Raw genomic sequence first — 17,113 nt, forward strand, 5'->3', positions numbered from 1 at the left:
CGAATCCTGCCTCGGGCATGGATGTGTGTGATGTCCTTAGGCTAGTTTGGTTTAAGTAGTTCTATGTTCTAGGGGACTGATGACCTCAGATGTTAAGTCCCATAGTGCTCAGAGCCATTTTTTTTAAAGAATATTTGTGAACACGTACAAGCAATAGGTTTTGTCTCAGCTGATATGCTAATATACAGGTACGTAAAAACTGACATTAATGACAGTGATTTACTAAAACTTAAATTACAAGTAGACGAGACGTGACCGATTTTATTGAACAACTTAAGTATTCTAGCTTTTTAACAGCTTTTCTTTTAATAACAAAATATACAGAGTGTACTATAATTAATGGCGTAAACGCATACAGCTGAAAGTAGACGATACTAGAAGGAAAAATTTCACCGTAAACATAAGGTTAAGAGCTACGAGCAATTTTTCATCTTTGATACTGTGAAGCAAATCTCTTCCACTGTAGGCTCTTTGCTTTCCATATTTTGGGAATTGGTAATCTGGACCAAAACAAGAAAAAAATATCCAGTAAAAACGTGCACTAAAATGTATTCCTGAAGAGCTATGAGCATTTGTTCGTTAGAAGACTTCTGTTCTAAAGTACCGAAGTAGTTCCAAAGTACCGAGCAACGTTCAAGCTGAAAGCTATACGTAACTGTCCGTACTATTATGGCTAGCAATAACAGTGGTTTAAGTCACTTGGCCCCGCTCTCAGAGCTCTCGTGAGTGGTGACCGCTGTTCCAGTAGTTGAACTCATTTACTATCTCACTCTGACGTGTTATGGCAAGTGAAAGATAGAGAGATAGATAGATAGAGAGAGAGAGAGATAGATAGAGAGATGTATCGACAGGGACTTGCGTGTGTGAGATGAATCCCATCCCACAGATGACGTGTCGCTGATCTCATTTGCACTAAGATAGCAGTAAACGCGATGTGTGTAGTTGCTTCCACCACCCTTAGTGGAATGCGTAAGTCCTGACTAATATTCACCAACTTGCAGTCTTCTACAGTTGTTGTCCCAGCATAGAAAACAGAACAGGTCGTGAGTCCGTTATTCTGAGGCTGTAGTACAGTGTTAGTGAGGAACTGGTGTTGTAAATATAATTAATTTTTGAATAGGTTTGTTCAAACGTGATGCCACCCGATGTTTTCTGTTAGCAGAATACGAGATACCGCAGTTATTACCCACTTTACGAATCACATATAACTTCTAGTCTACACATTTTCACAAAGAATAAACAAAATAACGAACTGCAGGTTTGCATATTTACTATCATACTAGTTCTCAATTAGACGCCCAATAATACAGACTGTCTGCACCAGACAACCTGTCTGTCCTCCGAGACTACGAAGCCAGTTCTGACCTTTCAAACTGAACCACCTCGGCCACCATCCAAGTTATGAGCGGACCCGAGAATCTCTGAAGTGCTTTCTTCTACGTTTTCGTTTAGCAGTTGTTTCTTTTTCTGCTCATAATGAACACCTTTGAAATAACCGAGTGATAGCCTGGTATTGAGAGATCCCTTTGTATGAAATGTAAGGAACTTCACTGCTCAGTTTTTCTAACAGTAATAACAGAATTTTATTATTTTGGCTCCCTCCTTCCGAATACAGCTGCCAATCGCGGAGAAGGACCACAGTTTAGGCCATCTTTCTCATGACACACTTACCGAATAAACCTTTTGTCATCTGCACCACACACCACATTATGTTATCTTCCAACCGTTGACTTCTCATCTCCTCTAAGTAGAGCTTCTTATGGTTGGATATAATAGCTATAAGGCCAGAAATATTACACATCCCGTTCCTTCCGAGGTGGCCAACAACTGGGATGTTCTCACGCAAAGCTATAAATTTTGGAAATAATAAATTTTTTGTAAGTTTTTCAGTAATCTCTCAAGACCCATACCACTCCACTACACTCGTGATTAGTTATTGTTTCTCAAAACTTGAATCTGCTTTATGTTCCCTCATTCTCAAATTATTAATTAACTTATTTAATCATAGACTTATTTATTTTGTGGTTGGAAAAAGGTAATTGTCACCCTCAATAAATTTGTGTATAAATTTATATCCCAAAATCATTTATCTTTAGTTACACATTCTGTGCTTATTATATTATTTTGTTATAAGCAATGATTTTGAAATTAGTGTTGTTCTACATTTTAATGTTATTGGAAGCCTTTTGTTAACTTACAGTCCATCGTCTCTGTTAGAATAGAGCAGTCCACTATCTCCTAGCCAAGTTTCAATCAAAAATTTCACACCCCTGTTATGCTGCTATCGGTTCACTGCCGTCCATCAAATTCAACAAGATATTTCTCAAGACAAGTTAAATTACTATACTACAACTATAGAAGTACTGCCGTCCTTTAGACCCAATAAAATATTTGCGTGGAGAACTTACATTACAATGAAAACTTGACGTCGTTACAGAATACAACAGCTATATATTTCACAAATATGGGCTGATTGAAGATTATTACACTCTCACCCTCTACCAGAACATATGATTCTGTTTTCTTCCATTGTGAAACACCAAACTTTCCCAACTAGTATTGCGTCCATTCTCCCATCTGCACCCTCAGCGTACAGTGCCCATACATTTCCTTGTATCATTAACTTTACAAAAGGCCTTAAATTACTTTCCTAGTAAGTTTAAACATATTTTACAGAAACATATTTTCATACACTGTTACAATACAAGTACATAATACGTAATGGTTAGCTTTGACATCGTTTGTAAACAATGGCATTTTTACATCCTATTGGCTTCTTCCCACTCGTCTAATAGGGGGTGCCTAGAAAGCTGTTTTCTCGGATCGCTAGACGACAATTAAACCAAAATCGTATTAATGGAGTTTATTACAGTAAGTCAAATTAACAATTCTTAACTTTGCGTATTAGTGTGTCGCAAGCAAATGGCGATAAACCTCTCTGAAAGGGCTGCTCCCAGCCTACCGGTGTATCATAAAACATAACAGTGGAAACCCCTTCGCCATATCCGTTCACACTAAAGAATAACGGTATGTCGGTTTTGGCACACTCTATATATCATCTCAAGACACAGGTTCAGGGCACTCTTTTGTCTGTGTGGTAGGATTCTGCCTATAACGGTATAAGAATCAGCGATAATCAATGACATGAGGTTGCAGAAGGCAACTGAAACCACTGCATTAAAGATACATTACATGTATCCACAGGACATGTCACCTGTAACTGAAGAAAGGTCATGATCTTCTCTCAATTGGCAAAAGATTCCGGAATTGCCACCAATCGGATATCGGGAGCGGACTACCAAGGTAGAGGTGACCATAAGAAAAAGTTGAATAACCAGAGAAACGATAACGTTCTAAGAGGTGAGGCGTATAATGTCACTAGCTTGAACGTGGCAGGAAAGCTAGAAATTTTGAAAAGGGAAATGCAAAAGTTCACTCTGGATACAACAGAGGTCAGTGAAGTGAAACGGAAAGAAGACAAGGGTTTCTGTTCAGATGAGTATAGGTAATATCAACAGCAGCAGAAAATGACATAACCTCAGTATGATTCGTTATGAATAGGAAGGTAGGGTAGATACTGTGTTGCTTTGAACAGTTCGGTGATAGGGTTGTTCTTATCAGAATGGACAGCAAACCAACATCCGGACGTCGCAAGCTGAGGATGAACAGATACAGAAAATATATGAGGACTCTGAAAGGGTAATACAATACGCAAAGGGAGATGAACATTTAATACTTGTGGGGGCCTGGAACGCAGTTTTAGGGAAAGGGGTAGAGGAAAAGTTTACAGGAGAATACGGGATTGGGACAAGGAATGAGAGAGGAAAAAGACTGAGTCGAATTTTGGCTAGTAATGGCTAATATTATGTTCAAGATTTACAAGAGGAGGACGTATACCTGGAAAATGAAGGTCGACACGGGAAGATTCCAGTGAGATTGCATTATGGTCAGACAGAGATTCCGAAAGCAGATACTGGATTGTAGGGCATACCCAGTATCAGATATAGACTCAGATCACAATATAATAGTGATGAAGAGTAGGCTGAAGTTTAAGACAATAGTCAGGAAGAATCAATACGCAAAGAAGTGGGATACGGAAGTACTAATGAATGATGACATACGCTTGATGCTCTCTAAGGCTATAGATAGAGCAATAATGAATAGGTCAGTAGGCAGTATAGTTGAAGAGGAATGGGCATCTCTGAAAAGGGCAATCACAGAACCTGGAAGGAGAAACGTAGGTGCAAAGAAAGCAACTGTGAAGAAACCATGGGAAACAGAAAAAATTCTGCAGTTGAACAATGAAAGAAGAAAGTACAAAAACGTTCAGGGAAGTTCAGGGATACACAAATACATGTCGCTGAGGAATGAAATAAATAGGAACCACAGGCCACAGGGAAGCTAAGATGAAGTGGCTGCATGAAAAATGTGAAGAAATCGAAAGAGAAATGGTTGTCTCAAAATCTTACAGGGAATTCAAAACAAAATTGGGCGAAATTAAAAGCAAACGAAATTAAAAGCAAAGGTTAAAAGTGTCATGGGAAATCCACTTTTAAATGCGAAGGAGAGAGCGGATAGGTGGGAAGAGGACATCGAGGTCCTCTAAGAGAGGGAAGATATTTCTGATGTGATAGAAGAAGAGTCAGGAGTCGATTTAGAATTAGGGGATCCATTATTAGAAACAGAATTTAAAAGATCTTCGAAGGACTAAAGATAAAATAAGACAGAAGGGATAGTTAAAATTCCATCATGATTTCTAAAATCATTGGGGCAAGTGGCAATAAAAATACTATTAACGCTGGTCGGTAAAATGTATGAGTCCTGTGACATACTATCTTATTTTCGGAAAAATATCATCCACACAATTCCGAAGACCGCAAAAGCTGACAAGTGCGAGTACTATCGCACAATCTCCTTAACAACGTATGCATCCAAGTTGATAATAAGAACAGAATTATGGAAAAGAAAATTTTAGTTTACGATCAGTTTGGCTTTAGGAAAGGTAAAGGCACCATAGAGGCAATTCTGACACTGCAGCTCATAATGGAAGCAGGACTAAAGAAAAATCAAGACTTTTCACAGGAGTTGTCCACCTGGAAAAAGCGTTCGTCAATTTAAAATGAGTCAAGATATTCCAAATTCTGAGAAAGATAGTGGTAAACTACAGGGGGAGACGGGTAATATACAATATGTACAAGAGCCAAGGGGGAATAATGAGAGTAGACGACGAAGGACGAAGATTTCGGATGAAAAATGGCGTGAGACAGGGATGACAGGAATGTTGTCTTTCGCCCCCACCGTTCGGTCTATACATTGAAGAAGCAATGGTGGAAATAGAAGAAAGATTCAGGCGTGGGATTAAAATCAAAGGTGTAAGGACATCAATGATACGATTCGATGATGACATTGCTATCCTGGCTGATAGTGAAGATGAATTACATGATCTGCTGAATGGAATGAACAGTCTACTGAGTATAGAATATGGACTGTGAGTAAATCGAAGAACGACGAAAGTAATGAGAATTGGCAGAAGTGGTAACAGCGAGAATCTAGCAGCGAGAACTGATGGTCACGAAGTAGCTGAAGTTCAGGAATTGTACTACCTAGGCAGCAAAATAACCAATGACGAACGGAGCAAGAAAGACATCAAAATCATATTTGCACTAACAAAAAGGGCATTATGACCCAGAGAAGTCTACTAGTATCAAACATAGGCCTTAATTTAAGGAAGAAATTTCTGAGAATGTATGTTTGGAGCACAGCATTGTATGATAGTGATACATGGACTTTGGGAATATCGGAACAGAAGCCGGCCGAAGTGGCCGTGCGGTTAAAGGCGCTGCAGTCTGGAACCGCAAGACCGCTACGGTCGCAGGTTCGAATCCTGCCTCGGGCATGGATGTTTGTGATGTCCTTAGGTTAGTTAGGTTTAACTAGTTCTAAGTTCTAGGGGACTAATAACCTCAGCAGTTGAGTCCCATAGTGCTCAGAGCCATTTTATCGGAACAGAAGAAAATCGAACCATTTCAGGATGTGGTGTTACAGACGAATGTTTAAATTTAGTTGTACAGATAAGGTAAGGAATGAGGAGGTTCAGTGCGGAATAGGACAGGTAAGGAATATGCGGAAATCACTGCCAGGGAGAAGGGACAGGATGATAGAACATCTGTAAAGGTACCAGAGAATGACTTCAGTGGAACTGGGGATATAAAGGGCAAAAACTGTAGAGTAAGACAAAGATTAGAATACATCAAGCAAATAATTGAGGACGTAAGTTGCAAGAGCTGTTTTGAGATGAAGAGGTGGCCAGGAGGAGAATCCTTGGCGGGCCGTATCAGACAGAAGTCTGGTGACTCAAAAATATTTATATACATTTTTGTGTCATGATTGACATTTCATCTAATAACTGTTGCAACGGATTTCTGTGATAGAATGAGGCATTTCATTCACAACTTTCTCAAATTTCGCCATGTAATATACCCACACTTGGTACTTCGCTTAACTTTGAATTCCACAGACGTATTCAATATGCCTTTGGCCATTATTTTGCTAGCGGCCTCTGACAGAATCTGGCTGTCAGGTCTATGTTAACTGATATCTTGACGCCACTGAACTTCGATATGGAACTTTCCGGTACCTCACTCCTATCCATTTGTAGTAGAATGAGTTTTTCTCCATCAAACCTTCTGTCCACAAATACTTCACCTCTCGCTGTGTTTCGTGACCACAAATTTCATTTTTTGTTGTTTTGTCATGTCAGTTCCTCAAACTGTGTAATAAAGGCTACTGTGTGTATGGTTCCTTTACTTGGGTAATGATGAATTTATACGCGTTAGCGAGATATGCTACGTCTCTTTAATGACCTATGCATTTATTTCTTTCTTACTTGTCCACACCAAATTTCGACATCTTGTTCAACTTCATTTTCTATTTTTTGTTACATCTAACTAAGTACTTTTTGCTCAGTTCCCCTCAATTTCCCTGAATAGCACTTGTGCTCCCTTTACAAGAGGATTCTACATGTGAAGCATTACGACTAGTTTTTCATGGTCATTTATTGTCAACTACTATGTTGAATCTTATGTTTGTCATTACATGCTTTGATAGTTTTGCTTTCCAGTTTTCTTACACAACTAATGTCTTCCTTTGTTGTTTGTGACCCCACACAACATACAGAACGCAAAACGTTGCGCTAAATAATTCAGGCAATGTTGAAGAGGTAGAAAATTTTAGTGAATGGGGACAACTCGCATAGTTCAGTACATGTAGATTCTTACAACAATATTATATTTATAAAACATACATAAACGGAAAAATTAACCACATGAACAATGCTCTATCAAGACCACCAGTGGAAGAAAAAGAGAATTCAGTACTGATGATTATGAATTCAAAGATGATATCTGAGTTTGTTTCTTGAAAGGGGAAGACTGCAATAAAGAATGAAGGAATGAACAACTGTCATGAGACAGAATGAAAGGGAAGGTTGTTCATTTAGCAAGATGTTGAAGAAACTCTAAGTAGATGAGGTTTGTAACATATCAAAGAAGAGATTGATTGTAAGAAATGAGATACTTTACACAAACAGGAATTATGTGATGTCACACTGGATACTATGTATTTACCAAAGTTATGTGATTGCACATATTAAATAGCCACTTCCAAGATATACACTGCTGGCCACCGTAAATGCAACATCAAGAAAGACAAGAGGTAGCACAACATAATTTATTTTGTAGAAAACATGTTGACCAAGTATCAAATGATTACGTTTACAGACGTCTGTGACATGGGGTTCCTGCCAGAATCAGTAGCCAGAGTAGCCGCCATTGTTGGAGATCACCGCTGCCACACGTCTCGGCATTGAGTCAAAGAGACGTTGGATGTGTTCCTGGGGTACAGCAGCCCAAGCAGCTTCCACACGTTGCCAAAGATCATCTGGTGTGGCAGCTGGGGATTTAATCTGGGTCACTCGTTGAGCAACCATGGACCACATGTTTTCTATCGGCGAAAGATCCGGAGAGCGAGCCGGCCAGGGAAGCAATTCAATCTGGTTGTTGACGAAGAACCTTTGGACAATGCGTGCCACGTGTGGTCGCGCATTATCCTGTTGAAATATGGCTGTGGCCGAGCCCTGAATGTAAGGAAGGACAACTGGCTCCAGCACCTCTGATATGTAGCGCCGGCTATTTAAAGTACCGGCAATGCGTACTAGAGGCGTGCAAGAGTAATATCCAATACCGCCCCCATACCATAATACCCGGTGCAAGACCAGTGTGGCGGTGCATAATGCAGCTGTCCAGCATCGTCTCTCCACGGTGTCTCCACACTCGAATCCGACCATCGTGGTGCTGCAGACAGAAGCGTGCCTCGTCGGTAAAGACAACGTCATTCCATTCTGCCGTCCACATCCGTCTGTCATCACACCATTGACGACGGAGACGTCTGTGGTTCTGCGTCAGTGGTAGACGAAGCAATGGACGTCTTGCGGACAGACCACTCTGATGTAAACGGCGTCGAATGGTACGCGCAGACACTGGATAATGCGTTACAGACGCAATGTGCTGTGCTATGGTTCGGGATGTCACTGAGCAATCCGTCACTGCCATGCGCACAATTTGCCTATCAGCACGTGCAGCGGTGCACCGAGGTGAATGCGATCGACCACGTCGGTCCGTCGTACCCTCCTGCATCCAACGGTCACATATCCGGATTACAGTTGTTTGGTTTCGTCCAACACGACTAGCGATTTCTCTGTATGATAATCCACAATCTCGGTAAGCCACTATCCTTCCTCTGTCGAACTCGGATACTTGATCAAAAGATGTTCGCTGTTGTCTACGAGGCATAACTGATCGTCTTGTGAAACAACCACAAGGTAAACACACGTGCCGAACGTACACTCATCGAAATCGCCCAGCCTTAAATGGCGCTATGAGGTGGCGCCACAGGCGCGCGTGATGTGCGTCTGCGCTGAAATTCTAATCAGTTGCATATCTCATCGCTGCAAACTCATGGTGTAAATTTCACTTGATTCGGATGCTTCCTTCAGGGTGTTGCATTTACGGTGGCCAGCAGTGTAGTGATCTGGACAACAAGAAAAATTAATTAAACAAACAAAATTTATCATTTCGCAGGGGTGGATAACATGATAAGAAATGTTATGTAAATATTAAGTTACATCTGAAGATGAAGTAGAAAACAAAATAAATTAATTATCCGCAGTATTCAAACGTGTCTGGAATGTTACTGGATATGGCAGTGGTATATCTTTGAAGGCCACTTCCAGTAAATAAGTGAGGAGTACATATTTCGAATGTTAGAAGTTTGGTCGAAAGTTATGAAATTCAACCAAATATTGAAGACCACAAGTATGGTGCTTGTACAGATTCTTAGAGACAAGTATTTCAATAAAGTGGATGGCACCAAGTAAGTTGCATCATATAACAGACCTCAGTTTACTGCCTAGAATTTTATGGATGTTTAAACAGAACAAGTTATGAAACAGTATTTAAAGTTTCGTCAGCAGGGAAATGTGGCAGGGAGATTAATGTGAGACACTGAGAGACGGTTAGCTACTTACTATGAAAAAAATACACACTTGATGGGAACAATATGTGTGAGACTAGAAAATTAATTTAAATGATTTTTTCATAATAATGCAGAGGTATCACCCACAGAGGGTATTGGGGAATTTGTCTGAAGGGAACTAGTTTTGAAGTTGATTGATTGACCAGAGGTAGATAAGGAAAGGAAATTACTGATGAAGGGAACTAGTTTTGAAGTTGATTGATTGACCAGAGGTAGATAAGGAAATAAAAGGAAAGGAAACATTACTGATTTAACAAACAGAAATACTAAACTGAATTACCTTTACAAATTAAATGACATGACTGAAGAACCAAATTATCTGGCAGGAGAGATTTTAGTGGAAGTTCTTCAGAAAAATCATATCTTTGGAAAAAAACTTAAAATATTTTTGGTGTATATCAAAAATCATCATAAATTATGGAAATTGCACATCCTGTAACCCATTAAAGATCCACAGGAGGTACAGCTACAGAAAAGTAAATGGGGATAGAAAGGTAAGGCAGTCACTGATGTACAAGTAGTAGATGCACAAGACGATAAATCAAACGACTTGATGGTAATGAAATCACAACGCAAGGATTAATAGCAAGATGACGTGAACAAATTTTGTGAATAAAACGTGTGAATATAAAAGTTATCTGATCTTAGTTGCGCAAAATGAGTGTAGGCAGAGGAATGGCATGTAACTCGAAATATGCTAAATGCATCTTCAAACACAAGTTGTATTGACAGAAGATGATTTAGGAGAAGGGTTGGAATTACGACCTGTAGTCAAGGAGATGGTGGATAATACAGCAGTTAATGTTACATTTCACTTAGTTTGTGCTTTTGGACCACGCAAGAAGAGTCTAGGAAAAAGTATTGGCATTGTAAGACTCAGTGGGGTCTAGTATCCGGTATCGGGATTGCATACAAGTGGAATTAATGAAAGCATTAATGATATAAATTTTGGTTCTTCTATGATGAAAAAAAATGAACATGACACTTTACTAGGTTGGGATAGATTATTTAAACAGAAGATTGAGTTACGTTTTACTGAAAAAAACTGGGGTTACAGTATAAAAACCGAGCTGGAGGTGGTTTTGTGTGCTTCAACAGTTTGTACGAAAAAGAATAGACAAGGTGAGAAAACGGAGAGAGGTAAGAGGGAGACAATTTTTCGTGAAAATTGTGTTTCAGCTAAGGAGGAAGAAAAATGTTTTATTCTTAGTGATTGAGAGTGGGTATAATTTAGTGGAAGTTTATACAGGGAAAGTAATGTTGCATCTGTTTTTCGTGTCGAAGTGAATTATCAGAAAATTGAGTACTTAACTGTAGATAAACGAATATTCCAATGCCGTACAGTATACAATTATTTTCCAAAATCTGCGTAGTATAAAATTAGGAGGATAATGTTGCAACTGGATCATAGTGTGTCTGGAAAAACATTATATTTCTTCATTGGTGCTTCAGCCAAATGACAGATTTTAGAATCCAGTGACGGTATGCACGCTAGACACTGCCATAATTAACCTCTACCACTTTCTATAGTTTTTGGTGTTGCTACACATGAGTTTGTGTTTCGTGCAATGTTTGTGAATATTTCGAGTTCTACACATTTAAGGGCCATATAACATATTATAGCTTCTGGAACATATTATTATTTCCAAAGTAACAGAATTTTGTGGCATGTAACATGCTATGTCTTTAAAAGCAGGTACGTACTTGTGGGTGGTAAAGCCATTTCTCGTACACTGGAAGGAAGTCGAGGAATATAGGATATTCGCAAATTAAATTTGTTTCATTATGTCTTAACAAAATAGCTTCAATTCGAATTAGCTTTTAGCTTATAACTGGCGACTGATAATCCCCCTCCTCAATTTGATTTCACTTCCTGGTGGGTTGTAGAATAATAACATAGTAGATAGGCTACTAAATAGAGTGTTGATGAGATTTTCACAACTGTGACACCTTTTAAGTTTCAGTGGAATATTTGTCTCTAAGTACATGGCAATGTTGTATATTGTAACATGTTTCTCCATTTGGAAAACTCTTAATTTAACAGAGTAATTTTTTTTAAAATTCTGGAGAAGAATGCAGCAAGTAAATACTGGATTTCATCACTTAAAACTGGAATAAGGTATGTACTGATCAGGCAGAACATTAAGAGCAGCTACATAATAGCCTGTATATCCACCTTTGGCACGAAGACAGCTGCGACACAGCGTGGCACGGAAGCAATGAGGCCTTGGTAGGCCTCTGGAGGGAGTTGGCATCACATCTACACACGTAAGTCATCTATATCCCATAACCTTCAGGGAGCAGTGAGATGAGCTCTGATACCAAATTTAATCATATCCCAGACGTGTTCGATGGGGTTCATATCTGGTGAGTTGCGAGTCCATCACATTAACTGGAATTAGCCATTGTGTTTCTTGAATTTGAATTACTCCGTCACACTCCTGGACTTATGACATGGCGCATTATCTTGTTGAAAGATACCACTGCTATGAGGAAGCATGATCGCCACGAAAGGGTGTACATAATCTCCTTGGTCGTCTGGTGCCTTTCACGAACTCCACTGGACCCGTGGATGCCCAGGAGAATGTTACTCTGAGCATAATGGAGCCGCCGCCAATTTGTCTCCTTCATGGAGCACAAATGTGGCTGTTACGCCGTAGGACGACCAATTTGCGCCATCTCTTCGGCATGGTGAAGCAAACATCGGTATTCACCAGACCATCCAACGCTCTGCCACTGCACCAACATCCCATTTTAGTCGCAGTTCCCGATTCCGTGGTATTAACATTGGCACATGCATGGGTCGTCGTCAGCTGCGGAGGCTAACCGAAAGGTGTGTTCGGTGCACAGCGTGTTCAGACCCACTTGCACTCAGCCCAGCATTAAAGTTTGATTTTAGTTCAATCACCGTACGCCCAGCCAATGACGTCCAACATTATTTTTAGTGAGGCGCAGCTGCCCAACCTCACAACGTCTGGACGTGGTTTCACCTTGGTTTCGCCACGTGTTGAAGACACTTACCACACACCCGGCGAACACACAACAAGTCATGCAGTTTCCTAAATGCTTGTGAAGAGCTTCTGGGCCATCAGAATCTTCCCTCGATCAAGCTTAGACAGATCGTGCGCCTTCATCATGCACCATGCTCACTGATACTACACGTAACACTTGTGTCTGACTAGCAGTCATTCCTCTACAAATGGCGATGCTATGACCTGGGCGGGTGTATATTGATAGTAGGTCGATGGTCATAATGTTCTGGTTGATAAGTATATATACGTAACATCTGTTATAGCAGAAGTCTGAAGAGTGTGCCAAGGTACAGCAGTCTCAGCTGTCATCTCCAGTACAGGGGGCAGAATATGAGTTTAATTAAGGAAAGGAAGGGATGGTAATATAACCGGTAACAAAAAGAGACGCGTCCACGATGGCACTTAAGGTAATAGGTAAAATCATTTTTCAATTATTTAAGGGAGTGTGAGCGTAGTGGGAGAACATTAGTGGCCAAACAGGGACAAATTTTATATTTAAGAATGACGTGACGAAGAAGTGTGGCTTAAAGAATTAAATTTATGTGTATATATAGGTTATAAGAAAAGGAAAGGATCATTATAAATGCAGAAACCGAATGAACTTAGTGTAATTTTTAAGTTTTATAAGGACTGGATTAACATATAAAGATGTTACCGTTCTCTTGGGATTCTGTTTGACTACATGGGGCCAAAAGTGGAGATGCGGCTATGTGATATGACTGACACAAATACGTATCTATTCGTTGAGATAATACATCTAGATTTCCATCTACACTGCATAGTATATTTTGTGAGTAAAAAGCGAAGATTCTTCATTCCGTTGATATAGTAACTTGAAATATTCCGTTACACAGTATATGTACTGACAATAATTAGTTTTGTGAAAGTGATCCATGTAGAGAACTAGGAAACTATATTTCAGCGAATAATTACGAGGACTCAAAACAGTAATTCATGTGTTTTCCATATATTCGAAAAGCCGTACCTGGAGGGAGAGCATATCATGTCATACTTTCTCCTGAAATAAATATATTATGTAAAATATTTCACTCCCTTTCATTTTCCCTTAGAATGAGTAGGGAATTTATGGCAATGTGTTATTAAGAGTTAAAGTTTTGTGTCTATTTTTTCTTAAAATGTCACTGATTATGGGTTGTGAAACATTATCGTTGAAGAAAGTGCAGAAACAATACAGACTGTAGAAGATAGTGACAGTATCAATGAACAGAGGGAAGCGCAGTAGCCAGAGACAACGAATGTGGTCACCATTAAAAGAATTAAGTGGAGCACTGAACAGTGGACTTTTTGAAATAACTGCACAAAGAAAAAAGATTTTTCTAAGTACTTTTTATGAATATCCCTTACTGGTCTGTAAAACAGACCTGAAAAATACTTTAAGGTACAGAGTTTCCAGGAAAGAAAATGTTAAGTATTTTTAATTTCTTAATTACAAAAAATGTTTTACACTAGAATCAATATCAATACGCAATTAATGCATAATTTAATTTAAACTCTTTTGAAACGCTGCTAGAATCTAAGTTTATTTTCCACTGCATTAAATTGCCATTCAAGGTACTAGTTCGACAAAGAAATTTTTTGCAGCAGTCATATGCGATACCTAAAGGTGTATATATATATATATATATATATATATATATATATATATATATATATATATATATATATATAGGGGGTGTGGGGTGTATGTGCGCTCGTGCGCATGTGTGTGTGTTTTAAAAGAGAGATGCAAAGCACAACAACTATGACTAAACTTTCAGTGCTGCCTAAAGTGGAACAACTACATGGAACAAATAAGAGGAAGAACAGATGCTAGGCAGATATTCATTTGGAGAATCTTACGTAAATCTAATTCATCCCCAAAACAAGTAACGGTCACATCATTCCATCGAAAGGCTGCAGTTTAGAGTCCTATCACAGTCGCCAAATTATCATATCACTTGTGTGACAAATAATAAAAATTTTATTCATTTAATAGTGACGCTACCACATGCAACAGAGTTTATCGTTGTTAATACCAACTGGAGCTTCGGTTACGCAGCCTTTTATCGCAGCCCCATATCCAGATGGCAGTCAACACTACACCTCACTCTTCAAAGATGACATTATTACGTATATATATATATATATATATATATATATATATATATATATATATATATATATATATATATATATATATATTGAATAATATCTATTCACATTAACAAACAAAAACTACCGTAAATCAGAATGTCGGTGGTTGTTGCAGAAATATAGTGCGAGTCCTTTACGAGATATCGTATTTTGCAAAGATTCTACACCGATTTTAGTTTGTGTCACTTAGCCTGCATAGTTGCTAGATGAAATATTGTTATGTTTGTTTGTAGTATGCTTGTGTGTTCCTTAAGTGCATTATGAGTTACTTGTCAGTTATAGTGTGATTGCCCAACCAATAGGTCTTGAGTGAACGATGCAATTAACCAATGCAGAAAACGCCAAAATCTCATGGTGTAGGAAGAGCCTAGGAAGAACGCAGTTCCTTCTTGCATCGTATATCCAGCAAGGTCTTCTAATAAACGTCAACCATCACAGCGGTTATTTATCAGCCTCTTCAACCAGTTATATGAAAGTGGTGGTGTAACACCTAGACAACGTAACAGAAGCAAAGACATGACGACAGAAGAGGGTGAAACTAATGTTCTTGGTGATGTCGCAGTTGATCCGCAAGTTGGGACCTGCGGAAACTGCATGAGGGAGTGGCATGAGGCAGTATAGATTCCATACCTATCACACGATTCTCCACTGAAACGATTATGAGAAGTGTTTCACCTTCTACGCAAGGGCCTTCAGACAGGATACTCCAGATGCATCATGTAGCTTGTTTAGTGATGACACCACATTTACTAATCATAGCCATAGAGCCTCCGAAACATGGACTATTGGACTGTTGACAGTCCTCATTGGCTTCCCAGGTGGAACGTCACAGTCCTTGGAATACAAACATACGGTACGTAATAGTGAACAACCAGCTATACTGGCCCGTTTTTCACAGGTGAAACACTGAATGTGCTGAAATATGTCAGCCTCCTAACAGACCACGTTCCACGGATGCTAGAAGATGTTTCTCCGAAGACAAGGAGGAATCTAGGGTGCCAAAATGATGACGGTCCAGCTCATAACTCGAAAGTACCACAGCATATCTTCCCGAATTGTTAGATTGTGTGTAAAGAAGCTGTACCCTGACTGGCCCATTCCCCGCATTTGACTCCTGTAGAATTTTTTCTGTGGGGACGCAGTCTACAAGGAAATACCAACGAAACCCTATGATATTCATCGACGTAGTTCTGCATCCTGGTCGGACATGGCCGCTGAAATGTTAGCACGTGTGCACCAGTCGTTCCAAACCAGATGGGAAGCGTGTATTTCGCTGCTGGTGGTCATTTTGCACGTAACAAGTGATGGTTAATAATCTGGTTACTGGCCACAATCCACATACCTAGTGTATGCACTTGTGCTGTTCTTTAGTGTGTGCCAACACAGGTATCGTACTAGGGTCGATGTGTGAACATTTAAAAATACTGTTTCTCGTAAACGAGTTGCAGTAGAATCCTTCAAGTAACACCACTGACATTCTGATTTACACAAGTTTTAGTTTGTTAATGTCTATAGACATTATTCCATTTACAAAAGTGTATGATTGCACAAAGAATACACGTACTAATTATTAATACAATCTATTTACAGGCTAACAATACGAGCCCTTGGCTAAAAATCCATTCTGTGAAAATGGCACATCAGTAGCAATTTCTATCTCCGAAATATCTGTAGTGCATCCTGTATATACATATTTTTTCATGTACATCCAGAGTTATATATGGCTACTCTCGGAAAATTTATTTAAATTATCTAGATCAGGATACGTTAGCAGAGCTATCATTTACATGAATTGTTATGGGAATTGTCTTCCATATAGGTACCGTACTGTAAATGAACAAAAGTTACCCTACATTCGCAACAGATCAGACGGGAAAAAAGTGAAAATCCGTTATAAAAAAATATTTCCCGATGACAAGGGATTTCGTTTTGAACATGGCCAATCTCTGTTCATTGTAAGTCGCGGATTATAAAATCTTTCAGTGGAGTTTCCGTACCTTGAGAAGTGTATAACGTAATTTCTTGTGATTATGATGAGCTTAAGTAGTTTGGATCATTAACCGATCTGGTCTTGTACCATTAGACAAGTTTGCCTCGAAACCTAGCAACTGTGTACTGCTAAAAGCTGCTGGAAAATTACAGCCGTTATGTTTCTCGATGACACATCCCCTTGGCATGCCATAATAATGATGGTATCAACTTGTGTCGCATGTTTTGGAGATAAAGTGACTCCCACTCGGATTTCCAGTCAGGGACTACTAATAAAGATCTGGTAGGGAAAACCTAACTGATGTCATAGAACGAGAAAAGTTGGGAAATGGTGAAGAGTGGTGTTT

Source organism: Schistocerca nitens, chromosome 5 (genome assembly GCF_023898315.1).
Source record: "Schistocerca nitens isolate TAMUIC-IGC-003100 chromosome 5, iqSchNite1.1, whole genome shotgun sequence".
Taxonomy (NCBI): Eukaryota; Metazoa; Arthropoda; class Insecta; order Orthoptera; family Acrididae; genus Schistocerca; species Schistocerca nitens.